At 35.9% G+C, this 23,791-nt stretch overlaps 1 pseudogene; it reads left to right on the top strand.

The window, feature by feature from the left end:
- Positions 1–15,027: 15,027 nt before the first annotated feature.
- Positions 15,028–23,473, top strand: LOC128555247 (perlucin-like protein; annotated as a pseudogene).
- Positions 23,474–23,791: the final 318 nt, after the last annotated feature.

Here is a 23,791-nt window from a genome sequence, read left to right as displayed (position 1 = left end):
ACTAATTTTAATTATTCTATTATTGCAACTCCTGTAACAAATTCAATATGAAAGGACACTCATATTTTATTTATGAAACAAATCTTAATTTCTTTTAACTTTTATCCTTTTAATTACTATCTGAGAAAGTACTGGAAAAAACGTGATGAACGTCCATTCCACCAAAAGCTACTCGATCGTTCACGGAGTGAATGGGTTTCAATAACATTTCTATATTTGATACAAGTATTGAGAAATAAAAAAAAGGTGAAAATTAGTGTAGTGTGAAATATTCATAAAACTCACGTTGAATGCTGGTTTGGCCCCATTATTTTTTTAAGCCTCTCAACTATTTTATGTCCTCTGAAAGACCAATTAAAGTTTGTTTTCATTCTTTCACACAAGAACGGCTACTGAAATGAAGCAACTGTCGTCTGTTCGGTTAGCAGCACACTGGCACGCATTTCTTAACGGTGATCCTAGGGTTATATTCGACTTCTCATTTAAATGTTAATTTTTGCTGTCCGCACCAAATTTCGAAAATTATTTTAATCTGTATTGATCAAAATGTTGAATGAAACAATGATGCTCGAACTGCGGAAATTAGTGCTTCGTTCAGAAATAAAAAGGCTATTGTCGTTTTTTTTTTTAAACATTATTGCTGATGAAGAAGTGGTTCATGATGTTTTTGGCTAAAAAAATTGAATTTTAATTTTCATAAACGATGACACAGATTCCGTGACTTTTTGCGAACGTCGCGTGGTCGTTCATTCTACGCCCTTTGCTTGGCTTTATCTAAGGTCAAAGGGGTTTATTTTACAATTATTGACGATGTCCGCCCTTTCTTTTCTGCGTCAAGATGGCACTGAATAAGTCGCCGTAAGCAGTAGTATTTGATCCGTTTCAGTTTCCAAATATAACCAGGCGTCACGCAGAAGGAGCTGCCGTTAAAATTATCTTGTGACTTGTTAGTGCCAACTCGAGGTTAGTGAAATTGAAATGGCGAGTAGATAGTGAAAACTGATTATATTATGTAACATAAGGCTCGGCTCACTGAACGAAATAAAGATAAATAAAACAAAACGCTGCTTCAAATAGTGCCCACGTCGAATTTGACCTATATCTTCAAGAAGTGCAAAGAAAAGACAGTTTCCGTCATTGAACGAGTTGGCGGAAGAATGATTATTGGGAATGAGCTTCGAAATGGGTGAGAATCGGATGCCAAAATGCGGGGCTGTTTCGCCAGTGATTGACAATACAGGCGAGATGGTCTTCTTTACACACGTATCAGTTAAATAGGAAACTGAACCAAAGTAAATGCGTTTTAGACATTGCAGCATTATTACACCTCAAAATGGTAGCAACGCATTTTGGCAGTCACTACCAAAATTCGGCCGAGTGTTGGTAGCGACAAAATGCGTTGCAAGGGTACATATGATATGTTAAGGGTCATGGAATGGAACGTATTTTGGTATTTTTTTTCTACATCAGGGGCTGTGCTCATTTTTACATTACACACAAAAGAGAGAGATTAAAAGGAGGGAATGTCTCCTATAATAATAGATGAAGAGGAGGTTCGGAGTCCCCCACCCGAAATATAGTTTTCGTATAAAAACAACAAAATGTAGATTTGTGAGCTTGTGAAAGGGGCTTCAAATGACGCTTCCTATGCAATAACATTGTATTATTACATACTCGTTTCTATTCCCCGTTAAGTTACACTGGTACCGGAAACGTCAATATTTTTTCATACACTGACGCCTGAATTTCATATCGGGTGCGTGACGTAATTCAGTGCGTGTTGTTGCACTATGTTTTTTTATTTAGTTCAGTATTGTCAATCCTATTGAACATATTTATGATATTTACATAATATTTATACGTATAGATGCGTATGTAATAAAAAGGTTATTATCATTGCATCGGGAAATATGCACTCATTCTTCAGCGGAAGAATATTGCGATGCTAAAGTCGCGCAATATTTCCCCTGAAGAACTCGTGCATATTTCCCGATACAAAGCTAATAACCTATAATTGTTTTGTTGTTTTATTGTGCTAGTGTTGTCGCAGGATAGTCCACCGAGATTTTTCAAAGCACAAAAAATGTTGAATTCTGTAAAACGAAGTATAAATGTAAGGATGACACGTGGGTCCTCCACCTAAATATTTTCTAAAACATCCCACATAAACATTATGTGCGTGTCTTACGGGTCTTAGATAAATATTTACTTATGGGCGTTTGTGAAACCTGGAACAGGATCATGGGAACGACGCATCGAATAATTGTGGTGAACAGTTCAATAACTCTCAATGTACGTCAAAGTTAGAATTGCATTGTCTCTCACGTGTGTTCCAATGGTCCTGCTTGACTGAATCTAGGGCCGTTATATTTTCAAGGTCAAAAGGTCAAGGTCAAGTTCCATCCCGACACTCTTTGAAATAATATTGACTGTTCGTCACAAAATATTCTTTTTGTAAATCATGAAATTATTATCAATACCGTCTTATGTACATTCCAACGCATTTATGTACTACATTTTTTATATGAAAACTACCACAACTCGGCCGAATTTTGGTAGTGACTACCAAAATGCGTTGCTACCATTTTGAGGAGCAACACAGCATATTATAGTAGGGCCTTAATTTATTAAGCAGTCGTCCAAGAGGACGGAGAGATTTTCGCATTTAGGTCACGTGATTGATTATTGCAGGTCGACTTACGCCATGTTCTTTCTCAGTCATACATAGGAGACCTGAAACCGAAGGCTGCTTAACACGGGTTTTATCAATCAAACATACAAAATAATCTATTGTTAACAAGTACTAATATGATTAAATGTGTAGTAAAATACCACAGACTCTACCGAGGATCGGACCCCGGACCTCATGATCTGTAGGCGGACACTCTAACCGCGCCGCTAAAGGGTTAACCCAACAGCACGGCTGTTGGTAGTGGCTTTACATACCTACAACCACTACACTCCTCTCCTCTCTAACATTGAAGGACCAGGCACCAATTGAACCTACTATCAGTTTCTAGTCTGAGGCATTAATTTAACCTCCTGTCAGTTTCTAGCCTCATCCGAATGCACAAAGCCGTCAACCATCCTCGTCGCCATTGTTACAAAATACCACAGACTCTACCGAAGATCGAATCTCGGACCTCGTGATCTGTAGGCGGACACTGTAACCGCAATGCTAAAGGGTTAACCCAACAGCAAGGCTTTTGGAAGTGGCCTTATATACCTACAACCATCAGTACAAATGAACATATATATGTTCGCTTCTTTCAGTAATAACCGACTCGGTATAGCCAAGTGTTAGAGCGTCCGATTCGAGACTGGGAGGTCGTGGGTCCGATTCATGACCGCGTCATACCAAAGACATAAAATGATACTTAGTAGCTTCCTCGCTTTGCGCTAAGCATTTAGAGGATAGTGCTAGGACTGATCAACCTGGTGTCAGTCAGAAATGTGACAGGGTAGGGTAACATGCCATGTGTCTACGGTATGATATTCCAGTGAGGCAGCAGTATAAAGTCGGGCATTGTGCTCACTTCTTGTGCGTCTACATAAGACGCTAAACCCGGACCCACAACTCTTTCAGTGGTACATCGAAATATGTAAAAAAAATGGTTGACCTTGGTCGTAGATCGTAAATCAACCACCTACATTACATTGACAATTGGTTGACCTGGATCGTAGATCAACTATCTAAGATGCGTTCCGAATCAATCGACCAGGGTCAACCAATGCTGAACGCATATCAGTTGGTTGATCTACGATCTACGACACAGGTCAACCAATTTTAAATGCTATTTAGATGGTTGATCTACGATCTTCGAGCCAAAGCAACCAATTTTCAATGTAATTTATATGGTTGATCTACAATCTACGATCCAGGTAATCCAATATTTAATGTACTTTGTATGGTTGATCTACGATCTACGATCCATGTCGATCAATGCTGAACGTTCCACATTTCAGATGATTGACCTATGATCTACGAGCTAATTCGACCAATTTTCAATATAATTTATATGTTTGATCCACGATCTACGACTCAGGTCAACCAATGCTGAACGCATTTCAGATAATTGATCTACGAATCAGTTCAATCAATTTTGAATGTAATTTACATGGTTGATCAAGGATCTACCACACAGGTTAACCAATTTTCAATGTAATGTATATGGTTGATCTACGATCTATGTCTCAGGTGAACCAATTCTGAACGAATTTCAGATGGTGAATCTACGTCTACGACCAGTTCAACAAATTCTAAACGCTTTTAAGATAGTGGATCTACCACCTAAGTCCATCAATTTTTAATGTAATTTATATGGTTGACCTACGATCTACGACCCAGGTCAACGAATGCTGAACGCATTTCAGATGGTTGATCTACGAACCAGGTCAAGCAATTTTGAATGTAATTTCTACGGTTGATCGAGGATCTACGACCCAGGTCAACCAATTCTGAACGCATTTCAGAAGGCTAATCTAATATCTACGAGCCAGGTTAACCAATTTTCAATGTAATTTAGATGGTAGATCTATGATCAACCAATTCTGAACGAATTTCAGATGGTTGATCTACGATCTACGACCCAGTTCAACCAATTGTGAACGCATTTCAGGTAGTTGATCTACGATCTACGAGCTAAGTCAACCAATTGTGAGCGCATTTCAGTTAGTTGATCTACGATCTACAAGCTAGGTCAACCTATTTTTAATGTTGTTTAAATGGTTGATCTACGAGGAAGGTCTACCAATTTTCAATGTTATTTAGATAGTTGATTTACGATCTACGAGATGTATTTTAGATAGTTGATTTACGACCTACGAGCCAGGGGATTCCAATTTTCGAAATGTGATTATCACGGGTTTATAATTGTTATGACAACCATTTCTCGTGATTTCTAATGAAGATATAGCGGAATCCAAGCCTACGCCTAAATAACAACACGTTAAGGTCAACAGTTTGAATGTTGGGGCCATTTAGAAGGTTGAGCCAAACGTTTGTTGAAAAAAACTTGCCTAATTAGTTCAATAAAAAATAGATTGATGAAATAAACACAGCGATGTTGGAAATCCGATCACTCTACACAAGAAAAAATAAAATAACAATTCATCACTGATTGTGACAACATCGTATAGGGGCCAGTTATACATTTTCAGAATAATCAAAATTAGCTATTCTTTTCTGCACTGTGAATTTATTTACTAAACATCAGATTTGTGGTTATCCAATAGGAGATATTTCTGTATTATGTCTAAGAAGAAAAAATGCAGGCAAGTTTTAGGCTCAGACCCTGGACCCTTCTTTTCAGGGCTAGTGCCCTTACTTCATATTCTTCATTAACGAGACCAAGTTTATGCCATGGCAGTCATTAAACAAGAGCACCGCCCAATGGTGCCATCTTTCGTTTGCAAGTGCTGGACAGTATGTAAGAAAAGAGTTACTGTTCAGAAGTACAAAACGGCCATAACTCTGACAAAATGCAGGTCAGGGTTATGGTTCTTGGCCTACACAGTCACCTAATGATGATAAACTAGTGCGCAAATATTCAAAGCTGTTAGCTTTCACAGAGTTTTAGAAAAGGTGGACTTAAACAAAATTTTTAACCAACACTGACGCTGACGACGATCAAGAAATGACAATAGAGCTACCTCGTAGATGCATTTTTTTTTTCGAAAAAATCAAACGAGCTAAAAAGAAACAAGTATAAAAGGAAATAAAACTATATTGTGATTTCATCCGGATACGCATTTAAGTCAGAAATTGAATTTACATTTCCTATCCGAAAACTATTTTATCCACAAAAACAAAATATTTTCTGGCATACCATATGGATATACAATCTGATTACCTCTACCTTTAAGTGGCAGGGGTCAGTTTCGCATTTGGCCCGGGTACTTTTTTTAAATAAAATAGACATATGTACTTTACAGGCATATATATTCAACTGGTTATTTATGATGTTTATAGAACTAAGGATTCCTGCGTACGAGTGATTATTGTGTAAAATAAATATGTGCATGTATCGATTTTCCTAGCTCCATGTAGACGGCCGGGTCTAAAACTTTACCTGAGGTAACGGAAGTCAGACGAATTGGAAACGGTCCTCCATCCATCCAGCTTCAGCTCAAATTTGCGGAAAAAGTAAACGGTTATGTGATACTTTTCTTCCCACCATTATTTTCGTCTGGCCACATGCTTTAAAAATATGCATGTGTTTTAGGTCAGTCATTTGCAGATAATACGGTTCAGGTCGCGCAAGGAGTGCATTTTGGGCCATTTTTGTCTAAAAATTTAGTGTCCTGAAACCTGCGTTTTACTCGTTTTTATCACAGAAGCAACAGAATCGGCAGACTGAAAATGTCACATAATGAAGTGCTATGTCTATGCGAGACATTCGCTCAACAATTGCCTTGAATTTGTCGAAATTGGATTTTTTATGATTTTTTTCGCACTGGTATCAGCGCAGAGTTGTGGAGTTTTCAAATTTACTGTCCCTTGCCCCCATAATTCTAACGGACGATTCCGGAGATGACCGAGGCTTCCCGATTGATGGATTATGCCTAAGTGGCATGGGCCAGTTTCGTATTGTGGCCCGGGTACTGCTTTTAAATAAAATAGGTAGATGTATTATAAAGGCATTTATATTCAACTTGTTATTTATGATGTTTATAGAACTAAGGATTCGTGCGTACGAGTACTTACTATGTAAAATAAATATATGCTTGAATTAATTTTCCTAGCTCCGTGTAGGCGACCGGGTCTAAAACCTTACTCTGGTGTAACGGATTTCAGACGAAATGGAAACGGTCATCCATCCATCCCTCCATCCATTCATCCAGATTCAGCTCAGATTTACGGAAAAGTTAAACGGTTCTAAGAAACTTCATCATTATTTTAGTCTGGTGACATGCTTTAAAAATAAACACTAGCTTTAGGTCAATCACTTTGCAGATAGTACATTATAGGTTAGACAAGATGTGCAATTTGGGCCATTTCGCCTCAAAATTTAGTGTCCTGAAACCTAAGATGTCAGCGATGTTACAGGACATCTGAGTAGTTGAAAATGAAGGAATTTCTCACTATATATTTCGTTGTAAAGTGGTCTCCCATTCGTTTAATATGTGTTAAATGTGTTTAAAAATATCTTATTTCATAAATTAAAATGCTAATCCATGATTCCCTGCTGAAAGTATTTGGAATGATGCATTTTGGGTGATAGATATGCATGGTTTACCGGTTGAGACTCTGCATGAAAAATAATAAAAAATCACCGCCAGACTAGGGTAACCGAGTTTAAAGAGAAAAAAGTGTACAAAAGTGATGGGCAACAGGTATATATTTTGCAGTTTTATTATAGGCATTGGAAAGTTCTTTAATCCTGAGTGAAGGTGGTATCAAAAGTTTAAATGTTAGGAAAGGCCCCAAGAACACAACACATTAAGATGTGGGTCTCTGAGAAATGAGTTATATTTGCCTCTCTCTATTATTGAAGGTATATCGGTTTAGTGTTTAAGGGAGGATGGCGACGTCAGTTTGGAGTACTTTCTCTTTTAAATTTCAGCTTTCACAAAACGCAACGCATCCGTATACGACTCAACGCAGGTAGGAACCGTGTGCAAATCGCATTACAAGCCTGTTTTAATATCCGGCTACTGTGACTTATGTGTTTGTCCCCCTCTATTATTGAAGATATATCTTTGAAGGCAATATTGCGATCTACAATTTGAGGGGTTTCATCGCCGATTCGGTTCATTGGTTCGGGCAGGGTGACGGTATCAGTCTGAGTAAAATTTGATAAATATAGAGCAGATAGTAGGAAACCGGGTGCAGATCGCATTACAAGACTGTTTTAATGTCCGGCTGCTGTGGCTTGTATGTTTGCCCCTCTCTATTATTGAAGGTATATCCTTGAAGGTAATATTCTGATCTACAATTTGAGGGGTTTCATCGCCGATTCGGTTCATTGGTTGGGGCAGGGTGACGGTATCAATTTGAGTAAAATGTGATAAATATAGCGCAAATGGTAGGAAATCGGATGCAGATCGCATTACAAGCCTGTTTTAATGTCCGGCCTATTTGAAATGTATATTTTATTATTTTTTACAAAATTTTGTAATTACTCCCCTTTAATATAAAAAGTATATAAAAAGCTGGGTATTTCTTTTTATTCCGATACAATATCTTGTTTTACATTTGCATTTGATAGGCATATCAACTATTGAACAATCTGAACCAAAATGCAAGTTTTAAAGCTGTGTGTAGCTTCTGAATTCATTTATTTCCAATCTATCTTGGTTGCGCAACCAAGATAGGCAAAGGGAGGTAATAATAATTTTTCAAACTTGCGTTTCTAATGAATTCCATCCAAATACATAATTTTTAATGCAAATATTTTACAAATATATTACAATATGTCTAATATTTATACATTTCCTTCGGCAAAGTATGTTTATCAAATTTATACTTATGATAAAATAACTCTATCTTGGTTGGGCAACCAGGATAGGAAAATGAAATTTTAAAAATACCTCCAGTGAAAATCTAATTTGTATTAAGTGTTTAGTGAACATAAATGAGTGTAAATGATCAGATGCTAAAGTTTCGAACAAATCTGTTACATGGCCAAAATCTGATTATCCACCTTTAAAGAAATCATAACAATGATATCTGTTAGTTATATCTTCATAACATCAGACATCTTTATATTTAGTCTGATAATCAAATAAGTGAAAGCTGAGCTAGGGCCAGACTTTTGAAAGAGCGTATTAATGAAAGATCGTAAAAGATCATTTCTTGATGTATTCTAGTAATCTGTACAAGTTTTTGAACAAAAAAAACATGACTTTATTGACACTTCTCATTCTCATTTCTATTGAAATGAGCAATGATCTTTTTCCATTTTGAATATATCCTTACCCCCAGTGATGCAACAAAATATTTTACATACCTTTGTAAATAATTACTATATATGTGTGTACAAAGAAACACACACTTGAATGGTTTGTTTATGTTCACTTGTATAAGTAGTACATAAAAATTGTGATAACTAGGTTCACAATAGCTTTCCTCAATGCACTTTAGTGAATTTATTAAAACCTGTATACAGAATAAAAAGAGACTGAAAAGTTGTTTTATATGATAAATATATTTACATATATATAGTAATAAAATATGATTATCTTTAAACTTAGTATAATTAACCCAGAACTAATAAGTGAATTTAAACAGCTTTGCAGTACACATGCTTAATTTATACAATACATGTCACGAATAAACCAAATTTTAACTGTGTTTGGTTTTGCAATCTATATTAAAAAACTAAAGTAGATTTTTGACAAGTGCCTCAAAACACTAATAATTTGCTAAATAGAAAGTACACAGGTCTTGCTTAACTGTGCAATTTTAATTATAATTATGACCTTATCACTCACATGCCTTTTGACCCAATATAAGTAAAAACAGTAAAACTGCAGGAACTAGCCAATGAATTACAGAGTCTATTAACATTTCTAGCAGAAAACAAAATGTTAACAAAAGTAATACTGATTATAGATATACGCAGATGTTGCTGAAGTACTGCAGGACAAACTTTCATACTTTGGCTCAATTATTTCCTAAAAAAATATTTGACATAAATGAGGCCCATACTGCACAAACTTCAGCTTCTTCTGCATCCGATGTTGTAATCAGCATAGCATTGTGATGTAAAATATGGGTTCCATGGGGCCTCAAATTCAAATGGGGTCACAAAAAGAAGTAATTTTCCCTGTTGGGTAAACCAATAGCCAGACAAATATTTTGATGATCAGATGTTTTGCTGTTATATTGATATCGAAATAAGTAATAAAACTGTTTTTACACATTTCTTCATCATTAATCTCTCCAAAAATGCAATGAAAGATAACACGACTTTCAATAGCAGTTACGAAATCAAAAAGAGAGGTTAACTAAAAAAACTCAAATTTCGTCTAACACGAATTCTTGATGATTCAAATAGATATAGAATAAAATTAGTGCAAAAATCGACAGCCCTGCATTTTATGTAACTACAGCTTTGGTTTATTTTGGTCATTTTTGGACAATCGCTCTTTGTAAACAAAATTGGCTCAATTTAGATTTTCAAGAAATTGCATGTGTTCACTGTGATGCACAGAAATTATTTATACTGGTCATTTCTCAGAAAAGTGCGACTATGAAGCAGGATTTGTGCGTCAGGGAAAACACTGCGCAAGTGATAAAACCAATAACTATACATGACTGTGTACTGTGATTGATCCTCCATTATTTTGGTCCTTCCAAGTTTTGACGTTTAGAATATAAAACAATCTAAACTTCGAATTATTTTGACTCTTATTTGGACTATCAGAGTTGTTGGCTTACTGTAAGTCTTAGCAACATGACATTCTTCTGTAAACCTGTGCATCTATTTAAAGAGTGGCACAGGAGAGAAAATATAAATGACACACCTTTCTTCAACTTCATTTTGAAGTCGATCAATTTTGTCTTTCACTTTAACTTTCATGGCACGATTGTAGCATATAATTTTTTTCTCATACTCCGTGCGCTGGTGAAAATCTTTGTCTGGAGACCTGTCAAATGGACGCACATATTCGATTTTTGGAGGAATATTTGTAGAATTTTTATCGATATTTTTGACATTTTCCTCCATTTTGTTTCGTGTGTAAACAAAGTTGCATTCTGGGTGGAGATAGAAACACTAGTATTCGTTATTCGGAATCCGGAACCACGTACCACATTTGTTGACAGAGGTATATTTAGCAATAAACACGTTCCTCTCGGATGTGGCATTTTATTTCGAATCATTGAGATTACTGTTTCCAGCAAAGACAAACCAAAATTAAGAAAGTTTATCAGCTAAAATGTTTGGCTAAAATTGGTTGCTCCCTTTTAGACAAGGAGTGACATGAAGGAATCGAGGCAATAGGGCGCAGACACTGAGGAGAAGATAGTGTACTACCTTTGGAATGAGAAAGAGTTTGCCAATAGATGTATTCATGGTTGTTGGATCCACCGCCTCTTGGACGGTCGACTGTGCTTTTGAATATTCAAATGACACAGTTGTGGTCTCTGATCACATCAGAGACAGATTCTGGATGCTTATTATAGTCGTTGACAAAATGGACCACAGAGCCTGCTAAATATCTTTAGCATGGTTTTTCTGGCGTGGGTCCAAGCCGACGGATGCATTTTCACGTAAGGGTCGGGTCGAGTCCTTTCAATATCTTTGTAATAGAATTCCGCTTAATTAAGCCGGTGCTAGGCCGCGTGAGAGATGCTGCACTTTACATTACCTGACACGAACAGACTCACTGATCAAACCGAGTCTGCTATTATTTTGCTTGATTGCATTCTATGCTTCCAAAGGAACTTTTCACAGATTTTATTGTATGACGTTTTCTTAACAGGTGACATTTCCTTATGTTTTCACGTAAACTGTTGAATGTCCAAATGCATGGCTTTGCCTGTAATATAGCCCGCATGTTTATCCCAATTATGAGTTTAAGCGATGGTGACTCCAAGAAACTTTTTCAAAAGGGCGGACATGGAAACATTTGGTAACGAGGGACAGTTAAAATAACAGCACACTTAGTGTGGTTGATTTTTTTTGCCCTGTTTTCTCAACATTATGTTGCGTTAGTGTATTGTTTAATTTTTCAGCTTGAACATTTCTGCTTTGGTGGTTCCAATACTCCCGCTTTAATGGCTTTGGGTATTGGTTAATCACCATTGGATATGGTGGCTGCTTTTTAAGTTTGTCTTTTGGCAATTTCCGTGATATGCAGGCTCCACAGGCTCCATAGCCTCATATCCCCTCTCTAAATTTCAATATGTTTAGTTCTGGCCATTGTTTTCTCGTTTAGGGCTACACCATATTTTAACTGGGGACCATACGCCGCTTTTCATGGAATTTCACTCTGTGCATCATTGAAGGTTCCATGTGCACCGCCGTATGGATACATCTGCGAGTGTGTCTAAATTACATTCTAGTACTTATTACATGTGTAAATGTTGAGTTCTGCTAAATCCGGGGCTAGAGGGCATGGATGGTAGCTTGCATTTCTGCTACCGTTCGTGAATAGGCTCAATCAAACCGAGCCTGCAACATTTTCGTTTTTGTTGTGTTGTGCGACCTGTGTTTTTTTTTTGTAAGGAGTTGTGTGTCAAAGAGCAGCGCTTACGGAAACCATAACGGTTGTCACCATGCAGTGCGTTGTACTTGTGAAAGTGCTACATAACATTGCTGTGTACTACATGCTTCAAGAGTTTACATATTATAAACGTCAAGGAAACTAATCTGTAGTAAAATACCGGATGCCTTTCTTAATAATAGGACTACAGAGGCCTCTCACCGGCTTTCAGACACTTTGCTTTGGTTAAGAAATATTTGACGTAATTCTACTAAGGTGTGGGCTAGTGTAGTAGTTGCTGTTCAAGACGAAGGCTGGAATCTCGTTAAGGCCAGTGGCTTCTTGTCTTGAGGTTCAACAATACAATATACTGGGGCCTCTGTGGGAAAGTGGTTCAGACTGACTACCAACTTCGACACTTCTACCTACACTCGGTGGAAAGATCTCTGCCTGAGTCGTCACGTGAGGAAGCTATCCATCTAGGTTGCAGAATATCGATGGTTCCACTAACATGTCTACCGAAATCTTCAATAATGCCCAGAGGGTAACATAAGACACTGCTCCGCCATTAAAAGTGGACAGTTGCCATATGACCTAAATTGTGCCACTGTGACCCCGACAATTACAACACTATTCGAGAGTTAAAAAGTACCATCATGTTCATACACGACCTTTCTGTAGAAATGGTCGACTTACACAGTCTGTTGAGATTAAACATTTCCCCTTCTATTTTAAAAAAATCAACGTTTCTGTGGCTCCCTTTTACAGTGGCTTATCTCAAGAGATATTATAATTTTTTTTTGAGAAAGTGCTATCAGAGAGGATTTTATGGCCAAGTGCTTTACATTTAATGACTCTAACGACTGATGCCAGTCTATAGAAATGGCTAAAGTTTACTAAACAAAGTGATGTACCAATAACACTTGGCAAATTTCAGGTGTTTAACTTGTCTAAACTGTTTAAAAATTTTCACATGTTGAAAATACTGAATGGAAACGATGGTCTTGTGGTTAAGGCGTAGGCCGCTCAACACGACAGTCTCACTGGGTCAATGTTGAGCTATTAACTTTAAAACAGTATAAACTTAATGAAGAATAATGCTTAACTGAAATGTAAGACAGGGTTAAAAGTGCATTTTCAAAATAATCTTTATATAATTAGAATAAATCAGGAGTAAAAAAATGAAGACTTTAAATTAAAACTTAACGTGTAAATTGGAAAGAGAAAATGAGCTCTTTTATAATAGAGAGTATAATTTTCATTGAAAATCGTATTACCTGTTAAACAATTAATTCCATCAAACTATATCAGGACAAAATTATGCTTTCTCCAAACCTTTAAGTAACATACTAGTATTCATACTTTCAATACATTGATTAAAGTGGAAGCAATGTCTGTAAACAATCAACAATATAATCATTTTCACCGCCATTGTCTGAGTAATGTAAAACTGATCTCTATTTATAGTGTAATTGTTCTTGTGCGTTAAAGTAATTAACAATAGAGCGCTATTGCTTTTTGTTTTAATTATTTGCTCCATTGTCAAAACAAACAAAATCTCTTTCATGGATTCAGTAGAAACCGTTCTACCACCGGAGAGTTTAAAATTTCGTTTTACAAAAATACTATAGACATTCATCAATCATGAAAATTAACACAAAATATAACTTAAATTTATTCGCAGATTGTCACATGAAAAGACGAAATGGTCTTCATTTTTGTTCATTCGTTGTTTTTGGTATTTAGCTGGCAAAGTTTGCTGAACAAAGCATACATGAGATGAAAATAATGAAAACAGATCAGCGAGGAACTGAAAAAAAAGAAACAGTAAAGAACAGTCTCTCTTTTCAGGCGTGGAAATATACGGTCCACTGTTCCGTTAGGGTCAGCGCCTGCTCCCTGTGAACGCGAAGCGCGAAAGTACGACGGTACGATGGCGAAGCGCGACACTGCGATGGTGAAGCGCGACAGTACAATGGACGACGGTTCGCACTATCGTACTGTCGCGATTCGCCATCGTAGGCCTACTGTGTTGTCACCATCGTACTGTCGCGCTTTGCCATCGTACCGTCGTACTTTCGCGCTTGATGCGTTCACAGGGAGCAAGCGCTGACCCTAACGGAACACCGTACATTTCTTATATTGATATTTCTATAAATAGGTGGTTTCAGAAATCAAGATAAATAATAGACTATCGATCGTTTTCAACTTCAACAAGCCCCACTCATGTTAAATTGTAATTCGCATTCCGATAAAATCGCATAGTATCATTGTCAATTCAATTTTGATATTTACCGTCGTCAAAATGAGTTTTAGCTAGATCTATAATGTCTCAAAAAAAAAATTTTTTTTTTCAAACGACGACATTTTTGTGTGAATTACGTCAGATGGCGTGCAATGTCGCGGCGAGGGCCGCCATTGGTATTACTGATACGAAAACAAACGTTTCTCTATCTGTCTGTACAAAATACACAATGAATGTAAAGAATTCAGATATTTTTCTAAGATTTGTATCTGAAACAAAACATTTTTTAAAAATATTTCCTCTTATTTTCAAAGACACATTTTAAAAAAAAGATTAGATGATAAATAACACGCTTGTCTTTGTTTCACGAACAAGGAAGAATTTGTGTGACTGTGCATCGGAATTGAGATTCTATCTTGTATACAATTTTTTGGCTTATCTCATACCTTGGACTTGGGTCACAGAAGCAACTTTACTGCGTTATTTTTATTGAGCTTTCATAAAAATCCCCATAAGTAGTCAGATTGCATGATGACAAAACTTTAACCAAACAAAAATATTTTCCGGGTACACTATTGAAAAGACCTTCATCTGCGTCAAAAATATCATTGATTGTATAAGGGTGCATGTAATGAAACAGGAATAAAAAGTAGAGTATATAGTATACTTGTATACAGAATAACAGTTAAAGTCTTTTACTAACATGTAAGTACTACATTTCATATTATTTTGAATAAAGACAGATCTATACAAAAAGAGTAGCCTTACAAATTTTGAACAGAACGAGGAAATATGTAAAAAATTAAGAAAAATGTTCATAATCCTTGGTATTGAAACTATTCGTAAATTTTCTTCTCTATTGCATTAGTTGGAACTATTTGCCCGAAGTTGAAGGACCGATGGCTATAGTTTTGCCTATACATAAGAAAGCCATATTAAAAGACATCAGAAATAATTCTTGAAGTACTGACTTTGGCCATGTGAAGCTGTGTTGAACTATAGACTGGCCAATGCACATATTACGGACTGGCAATTATATAAGGCGTCTTTAGTAAATACCGGAAGTGTTTTTTTATTTTCCATACGGTGAATATGTCGGCCAGAGCTGACCAGAAAGAAAATGCCAATACATTGTAGGGGATAGGGTATAACATCTACAATGGCATTCTCTTTCTGGTCTTGTTCCAGTGGCCTTGACATAGGACGGGGATCATTTGATAAATGTTGGACTGGTTGCTGAAAACTCTATACCATTCCGATTGTTGCCACAACAGAGCTACGTGAATAAACGTTTTACAATGTACTAATAACATGACTGCAAAGGAATACGTTATTCAATTCAAGCATGCCGACTTATTTATATGGGATTCAAAGCATTTATCCACTCAAATTATATGGCTTAAATTTATGTTTATTTCTAAATATTTACATTTACGTACACATTTTGAATGGAAAGAAAAAAAAGCGTATATTCAAGAATTAAATGCTATTTTTGTAGGTTTATACGGGTATTATAAGATCTGTAAAAAGATCCTTTGGAAGCATAGAATGCAACTAAGCAGAATAATAGCAGATTCGGTTTGACTGAGTCTGTTCATGAGAGGTAATGAAATGTGCAACACCTCTCACTCCCCACTAGCACCGACTTATGCGGAATTCTATTACACATCTACTGAATGGACTCCATGATCCCAAAGGACCAGAAAATTTAACAACACCGAATCCAAGTACGGGGAGACTATTAACAGCCGCCACACGGCACTTAAAGATTGCTGTTGTGATAGTTAATAAAATCTGTAAAAAGATCCTTTGGAAGCATACAATGCAACCAAACAGAATTATAGCAGACTCGGTTTGATTGAGTCTGTTCGTGAGAAGTAATGAACCGTTCAACACCTCTCACACCCACTATCACCGGCTTTAAACTCATTGGGACTATTTGCAAATACATGAATCTTGCTAGCGATTCTCGAATGATTTTGCAAGAAGTCCAAACGTGGTTTATACCTGTATAAACGCACAAAAAGCATTTAATTCTCTCATATTTGCAATTTTTTTACAGTTGCTTGCTAAAATAAGTTGCTTGCTTTCTATATGTACCGGAAAATTAACATATATGTCAGGATATCGATCATTTTAATATCTAAATAGAACAGCCAAAAAGACCTGTCCACGGTTAATCACCTTCCGATAGAAATACAGTTCCAAGTTTCTATAATACCGTTAAATCCAATGAAAACCATATGGTCGTGCCGATTCAGATTTGATATTTACCGTGAGCTACATTTTAATGTTCTTTTTGAAATTTTGGTGTCCAATTTTGAGAGAATATTTCAAACGGCTCTATTTGCTCATGTCCCTTTTTTGTAAATGACGCAAGAGTGCGCTTGCAATCCTTGATATCGTTACGCCAATGTTATTTATGCGAAAATAAACGCCATTCATTCGATTCATGGAATTGCAAGAAGTTTCAACATGCGCACTAGTTTAGTAGCCAAGGCAATAGATGTATATAGCGAGTAGAAAGTTTTGAAATTGATGTTACTTTTAACTAAGTCTCGTCTACCTTTTTTTAGATACTTTGCATCCGCCGGACAGAATGATGACTTTCATTTTGTTGTTGTTTGCTGTAACAAGCCTGTTGCCGAGTATCAGTGCAGGTAAATTAAGAGAACATTAATCAGTGTGGAGGAACACGTGACCTAAAATGATGCGTTACACTGATAAAATGGCCGCCACGGAACAAACTTTGACGGAAAATGCGAAGTAAGTGTCATTTACATGCAACCGTTTTTTTTTAGACATAGCGCAGGCTAAGCAGCACAAAAATCTCTTTCCGACGGTATATTACCCTAAATTGTAGCTTTGCTAGTCTGTTAGATTACCTCGAGGTTTTGAGCGAGTCGAGAGCTTTTTCCAAATAAAATCGTACGATGCCATACACGTATAGTTAATAATATCTCAAAAATAAAGCTTTCTAGGTGATATTGATCAAGTTGTTGCTAATGTATGTTTATTTTATGAAAAAATGCACATTGCTTGTCAATATTTTGATGCTACGTCACAAAATAAGAGTAATATTAATGAAAATAAGAAAATGATGCGTTGCACGTAAATATTTTCTGATAAAAGATAGTTATGCTTAACACGAACGTTTTTTTATTAGTTTGCTATAACATTTTGCTTTTAACTACAATTATTATTTCGAAAAAGTTTGATTGAAAATTCCCAGTCTTCAATAAAATGAAACAAGAGTGCAATATTTGGGAACATCATTTCTTTGTTAGAAGTGACAATATGATCCTTAATAAGTAACAAAGGAGTTTGGGGACATGTGAATGAAACAGTCCACAAGTCTGACCGGTCCCTATAAATTTTATTCCTTTGTTATAAAGTATTGAATGTGTTTTAGCCATGAGTGCCTTTTTTATACATTTAACTTTCAAAAACGTATACTTTTCAATGCGCTACGACTTAAAAAAAGAATTTATCGTGAAAAAAATATATGCACGAGCTATTCAGCAGTGGAATTGTACGACATTCACTGAAATTTAGGTAGTGATTTGCGCTTTTTTGTTATATAAATGTCTGTATGAGCCCTCATCCCAACAACAGTTGTTTTGCAATTGATATTTTAGCATAGACGATCTTTGACTGAAATGTGGAAAGCTAAGTCGACAGCAAGTCAGGAAAGAAAGATAAGGTAAGATAAGGACATACCTTTTGCAGTAAGGCTATCACAACACCACATAGGTAAGCTTTCTTGCATATCGCAAAGAATAATGAGTCCCATTGTTGTCTTTTAGAGGTAAAAGAAAAAAAAAACGAATATAAAATTTGATATAACAGAACAAGTAGGCCACATTGTATATATCTGTAAGGTAAAGCATAAATAATAACATTGTGTTAATTTAATCACAAAATTTGTTAACTAAATAATTTTGAAGTACTTTAAAATAAGTATATCGGTAAGCGGTTTATTCATTTACCGGTGTTTCTCAATGCCTTGAAATCAGAATATAAATTCTTAGTTTTTAACAAAAATATTGATGCAACTATATTGTTTGAATATTTTAGATGAAGAAAAAAAGACTGAAGGCGGCAAATACCAAAAGAACCTTACACTGCATACGGATTTACGCTGATGTGTTGTGATTCCAAAATTGGCATACTGATCATTCAGAGCACAATGACAAGCATACTTAAGAGAAAATGTCTATTTCTCGGGTTTTTAGAATCTGTTCATGAGAAGAAATGGGAAGTGGCTACTGTGCAATACCCCTTACGCCCCCTAGCACCGACTTAAGTGGAATTCTATTACAGAGATATTGAATCGACTCAATGATCTCTAGGGACAAGAAAATACAACAACACATTTCAAATACGACATGGAACTTCAAGATTGCTGTTAAGATAGTTGATAAAATCTGTAAGAAGATCGTCTGGAAGCACTGAATGAAACCAAGCAAAATTGTAGCAGACTCGGTTGGACTGAATCTGTTCATGAGAGGTAAATCAGGTAATGGAATGTGCAGCACTCCTTAGTTTTACATTTTAGAATATGACATCATGTTTTTTGTCAAATCATTGTTTTTCATACAGATAAAATTTTATTCATGCTCTTTTGAAATAAAACTTATACAACAATTCACCTGTGATTTTATTGTTGTTTATAGTATTTTACAAAAAATAACACACATCCTCACGTATTTAATCAAATATTGAAAGTAACATGTCTTATGTTCTATTTCGTCATATGAACATAGATCTAATTCGTTTGAGAAAGAGATAAATGATGTCTTTACTGTTAGATAAAGTGAGACCGATATACACTAAAAGTATGATATTGCAAGTTAGTAATGAATCAAATTGCCGTTTCCAAAACACAAGACTACAAATTATTACAGTCCCTTGCTTCATGTTAGTAGCATTTTGTTTTCCTTTTTCATGCCTTTTTCCACCCTTACATCTTAAGTCTCTTTTTTATACAGATTTCCTGTTGAAGCTTGGATCTTCTTTACTTCTTTGACCGTGTAGTATCTAACACCCTTCAGAACTAAATATGTGTGTCCTAAATAAAAATCAAAGCCTTGAGATGTCTGGTGGTTGCGGGTTTTGCTAGATTTATTTTCATTTAAATGCCAATCTATAAATATACATATATAAGAAACAAATACTAGTGTGCTTCATATCTAAGATAAACTCTGCCTGACCTTACATGAACTTATCTTAATTGACAGCTGGAAGTCAGTGATGTAACCATGGGCTGGAATACCTTATAATTGAAAGATCTTATATACATGTAAATGGCCATTGTGAATGGATAGAGGATGAATAAGAACTGCTGATCATTGATAATTCATCCGCATTGTTCATGAATGGGACTATTTTGTGTGGCACATGAACATCCTTTGGATGTGATTTGGAATCAAATAAAGATGCTACATGATTGTCAGAAACACACTTAACTTTGGTAGCGGGATAAACCCGCAACCAACAAGAGTTATAAGAAATGTAAACGAGAAATAACAATTTTTTGACTGGTTAATCAAGTAAAAGTATGTAGATTATCATCTTTATTATTATGATAATTATGTAAAAGAACAAGTGGAAGATTATGACGATAACGGTATAGATAATAATAATTATCATAATTGCTATAGCTTTAGCGCGAGGTGTTTGAACATAAATGTTATAATAAGTATTTAAACTTGTCCTAAAACAGATTTGTCGGTGTATACTGCAAACACTTGACCAAACTCAATATGAGCAGCCAAATGGACAGGTATAACTTTCAGCTTTCTTCGTTTCGGCATTTATTGCTTGATTTTGAACTAGGACTACTCCTACACAAATGGCACTTGGCGTTCTGTGTGTTCAGACTGTTTGTGTGCTTTGGGAAACGTTCCTGTAAAATATACAAGCAGCAAATGAATATAAATTCATATAAAATGTATGATTAAAAACGGTCGTGTTAAGCATCATCTTCTTTAATCAGAAAATATTTACGTGTGAGGCACCATTTTATCATTTTCATGAATATCTTTCATATTTGAAGTCATAACGTCAAAGTATTGATAAACGACATGTGTTTTTGCATAAAGTAAACATACATCTGCAAAAGCTTGAACAATTCTTTCTTTAAATCTTTATTTTTGATAAATTGTTAACTATACGTGTGAAGTAACGTAACATTTTATTTCGGAAAAGTTCTCGACTCGTTCAAAACCTCGAGGTAATATAAGAAACTAGCAAAGCTTGGGAGATATACCGTCGGAAAGAGATTTTTGTGCTGCTAAGCCTGCGCTATGTCTGATAAAAATTGGATAAGAATAAATGTCACTAACCTCGCATTTTCCGTGTAATTTGGCTCCGTGGCGGCCATTTTATCTGTGTTGCGCATCATTTCAGGTCACGTGTTCCCCCACACTGATAAATATTTTCCCATATTTTGCAGGTAGGAGTTTGGATTGCTGAAACAATGTAACTGAACCTCGAGTGTGCAGCACGAGTTATACAAACGACTACTTACATTTTATCCTCTGATAAAACATAGGAACACTTTTATAATTTAGATTCTAACCTAGCAAAACGTTTGCACTCACTGTATAAACTACATTTTGAAACAGATAGAACATGCAGAGAGGTTTTGTTATCTGACCCAGTCAGCGGTCAGTGGCATCTTGTGTATTACGTCACGTCGTTATGGCGTACCTGAGCACGTTTCTTCGAAATAAAAACCGCAAGCATGAGTCAATATTTTATCATTTTATCATAAATATGAATATGTGACTATGTTATGCTGTTTACATCCGTTTCAATGCACTGCAATAAGTCGCATATGTACGACATATTGGAACAGACGTAGAATCTAAAGATTACAATCGTAGGGGATAAAATGTAACTGCCATATTTCAACGTAGAATAATATATAGGGTTGTCTTCCTATATGTTTGTATAGGAATGTATGTGTCCTGACTTAGTATCTCCTACGTAGGACTTTTTTCTTTCAGGTCTGGTGCCAATGTATATAAGCTGTTTGAACGCACATCGGTGCAAGCTTACTTTTTGGTGTAACAGTTTCCTGTGTAGCGATGTACGTTAGCGTGAGGAACATTGTTCTCTACGTCACTATGTTTTTAGGTTGTTGCCAAAATGGATGGATACCATATGACGACCATTGCTACTATATTGGATATGAGACATTGCTGACGTTTTCAGAGGCATGGGTATGTGATTCTGTTCACCGAAAGTTGATAATCGCTTTTGTTAACTTTCCATCTTTCTGGTGACATGAAACGTATCAAAAAATATTGATGAAAATATTCTGTCCGACTTTAAAATAATTTAACACAAATAATCTTTGTGTCACCCTCTATAGTCCAGACCCAGAGGGTGTCTGTGTGCATGAGAGGTCCAGAGAAAATTTCTCTATAAATGATTAGAGGAACATTTTGGGAGTAAGAAAATCAAGGCTATTGGTGTCGCATCATGGTTCGGTCCGGAAAAATTCAAGATGGCCATCGAGATTGCCGCTAAAAATTAAAATACCCTTCTTTATTTGATGTTGCTACCAAAAGCGTTCAAATCATTTTGATTCGTCACGAACATGGCCAACAAAGAGCGTGGTCGTTTTCTCCTATAATTATACAATTGATATTATGAAATAAGTTCTTTTAAGAAACTACTGGCCCAATTTAAAGATAAATGTACTCAAATATTCCACGAGTTATAATTTACTACGAGTGTTCAAATTATTCCGATTTCACGAAAACATGGCTTTCAGAGCTAAAAATAGAACAATCTTCAAACAATTTTCTAGTCTTGTTCAATGATATATTCTTAATTTCAAGAACGTAATAGATATGAATTTCACCATGATAACTTTAATACAATATCATCGTTCCTTTTCCAGTTTTACTGTATCAGCCGTAGTGCTTATATCACACGACTGGAGACTTACTCCGAGTACTCCTTCTTGAGAAACTTCCTGAAGAAAACTAAAGGTAAGCATTTGCAAAATGAGGGATGGAGACTGGTAAATTGAGCAGAAACTAATACACCATGGTGGAAAGTGGTAAAGTCCAGATAAACTAATCCGCTGGTGGAGTCGGAAGTAATTCCCCTGGTGGAGACTGTATGGTAAACGTTTGACTAATAATTTTTTATGTATCATACTGGATACGTTTACAATTTATAGTGGATCCACGGAGGCCTCCGCGACTGAGTTAAGGTCGCTTTTTCCGAATCACTTGTATGTCGACTCAGTGAGTTTGAGCCCCGTCATGTGAAAAGCCATACAGCTGGCTTGCGAAGGTAGTTATACACAAAGGCTATAATGTATTTGTTTTATGTCAAACAATCTCAAAGAGAACCTCTTCATTCACTTCAAATAGAACATTTGCAAATTTATACGTCCCCGAATTGTTTCAAACCTTCGGTCTCTGTCAAAAACATTCCCCGTGGGCTTCTGCAAACATTAATGCACAAAACTCCCTACATTCTGGCTTTAGATTAAATATTCCAAACTTATTTTCAGCCTCACATGGCGCATGGATTGGTTTGACCGACAAGACACAAGAAGGGAGTTGGCGATGGTATGATACAAACAAATAAAGCCCGACTTTCTCGGACTGGGGACCTGGTCAACCAAACAATGTTGGCAATGAAGACTGTGCAGGACTACGGGAAGTCATTGACTACAGATGGAACGATTGTCCATGCGATGGTTATAAAATGAGACCACTGTGCGAAAAGAAATCGACTTAACGCCCTCCCACTTTTGTATACTTTAATGGTTTGACTCTAAATACTTTGTTTTTGTTGATCCCATGTGCGTTAAACTTCCACTCTATCAACAAATCAAAATTGTATTAACATTTGTCTAAAACATCCAACATATGTTGTTTTAAAACATTTTCAGTTCATAAAAAGTCCTCTGGAGAAAAAGGAATGTTTCTTGCTATTTATATAAAAATGTATATTATGTTTTTAATTCCATGACAGTTTTATGGTCCTAGAATTTTCTGTTATCATTTTGTAAAGTACTTGTTCCATTAAAGTATATTCACTGTACTGGTATCCATTTTACTTTTGGAGTTATAATCGAATTTAATATTTTTAGAAAATCCAATTAATATTTCTATAAACTAAGAAGTAAATATTTCTTGCAATAATTTATAGCAACAACGGCTTCAAGGTCTGAAACGGACTCAGTTAGCATATTAAAACATTACAGATACAACAAGGAAATGCATTGATGCAAGCATCAAAGACGCCGCCAATTGTTGTGTCTGAAGTACATTTATTGCAATATGAGAAATCACCTAATTATTAGTTTGGTTATTCTGACTGGTTACAAATTATCAACATTAGCACATAATACAATATATG

This window comes from Mercenaria mercenaria, chromosome 1 (assembly GCF_021730395.1).
Source record: "Mercenaria mercenaria strain notata chromosome 1, MADL_Memer_1, whole genome shotgun sequence".
NCBI lineage: Eukaryota > Metazoa > Mollusca > Bivalvia > Venerida > Veneridae > Mercenaria > Mercenaria mercenaria.
The sequence above is the reverse complement of the archived record's forward strand: the minus strand, read 5'-3'. Positions and strand labels throughout refer to the sequence as shown.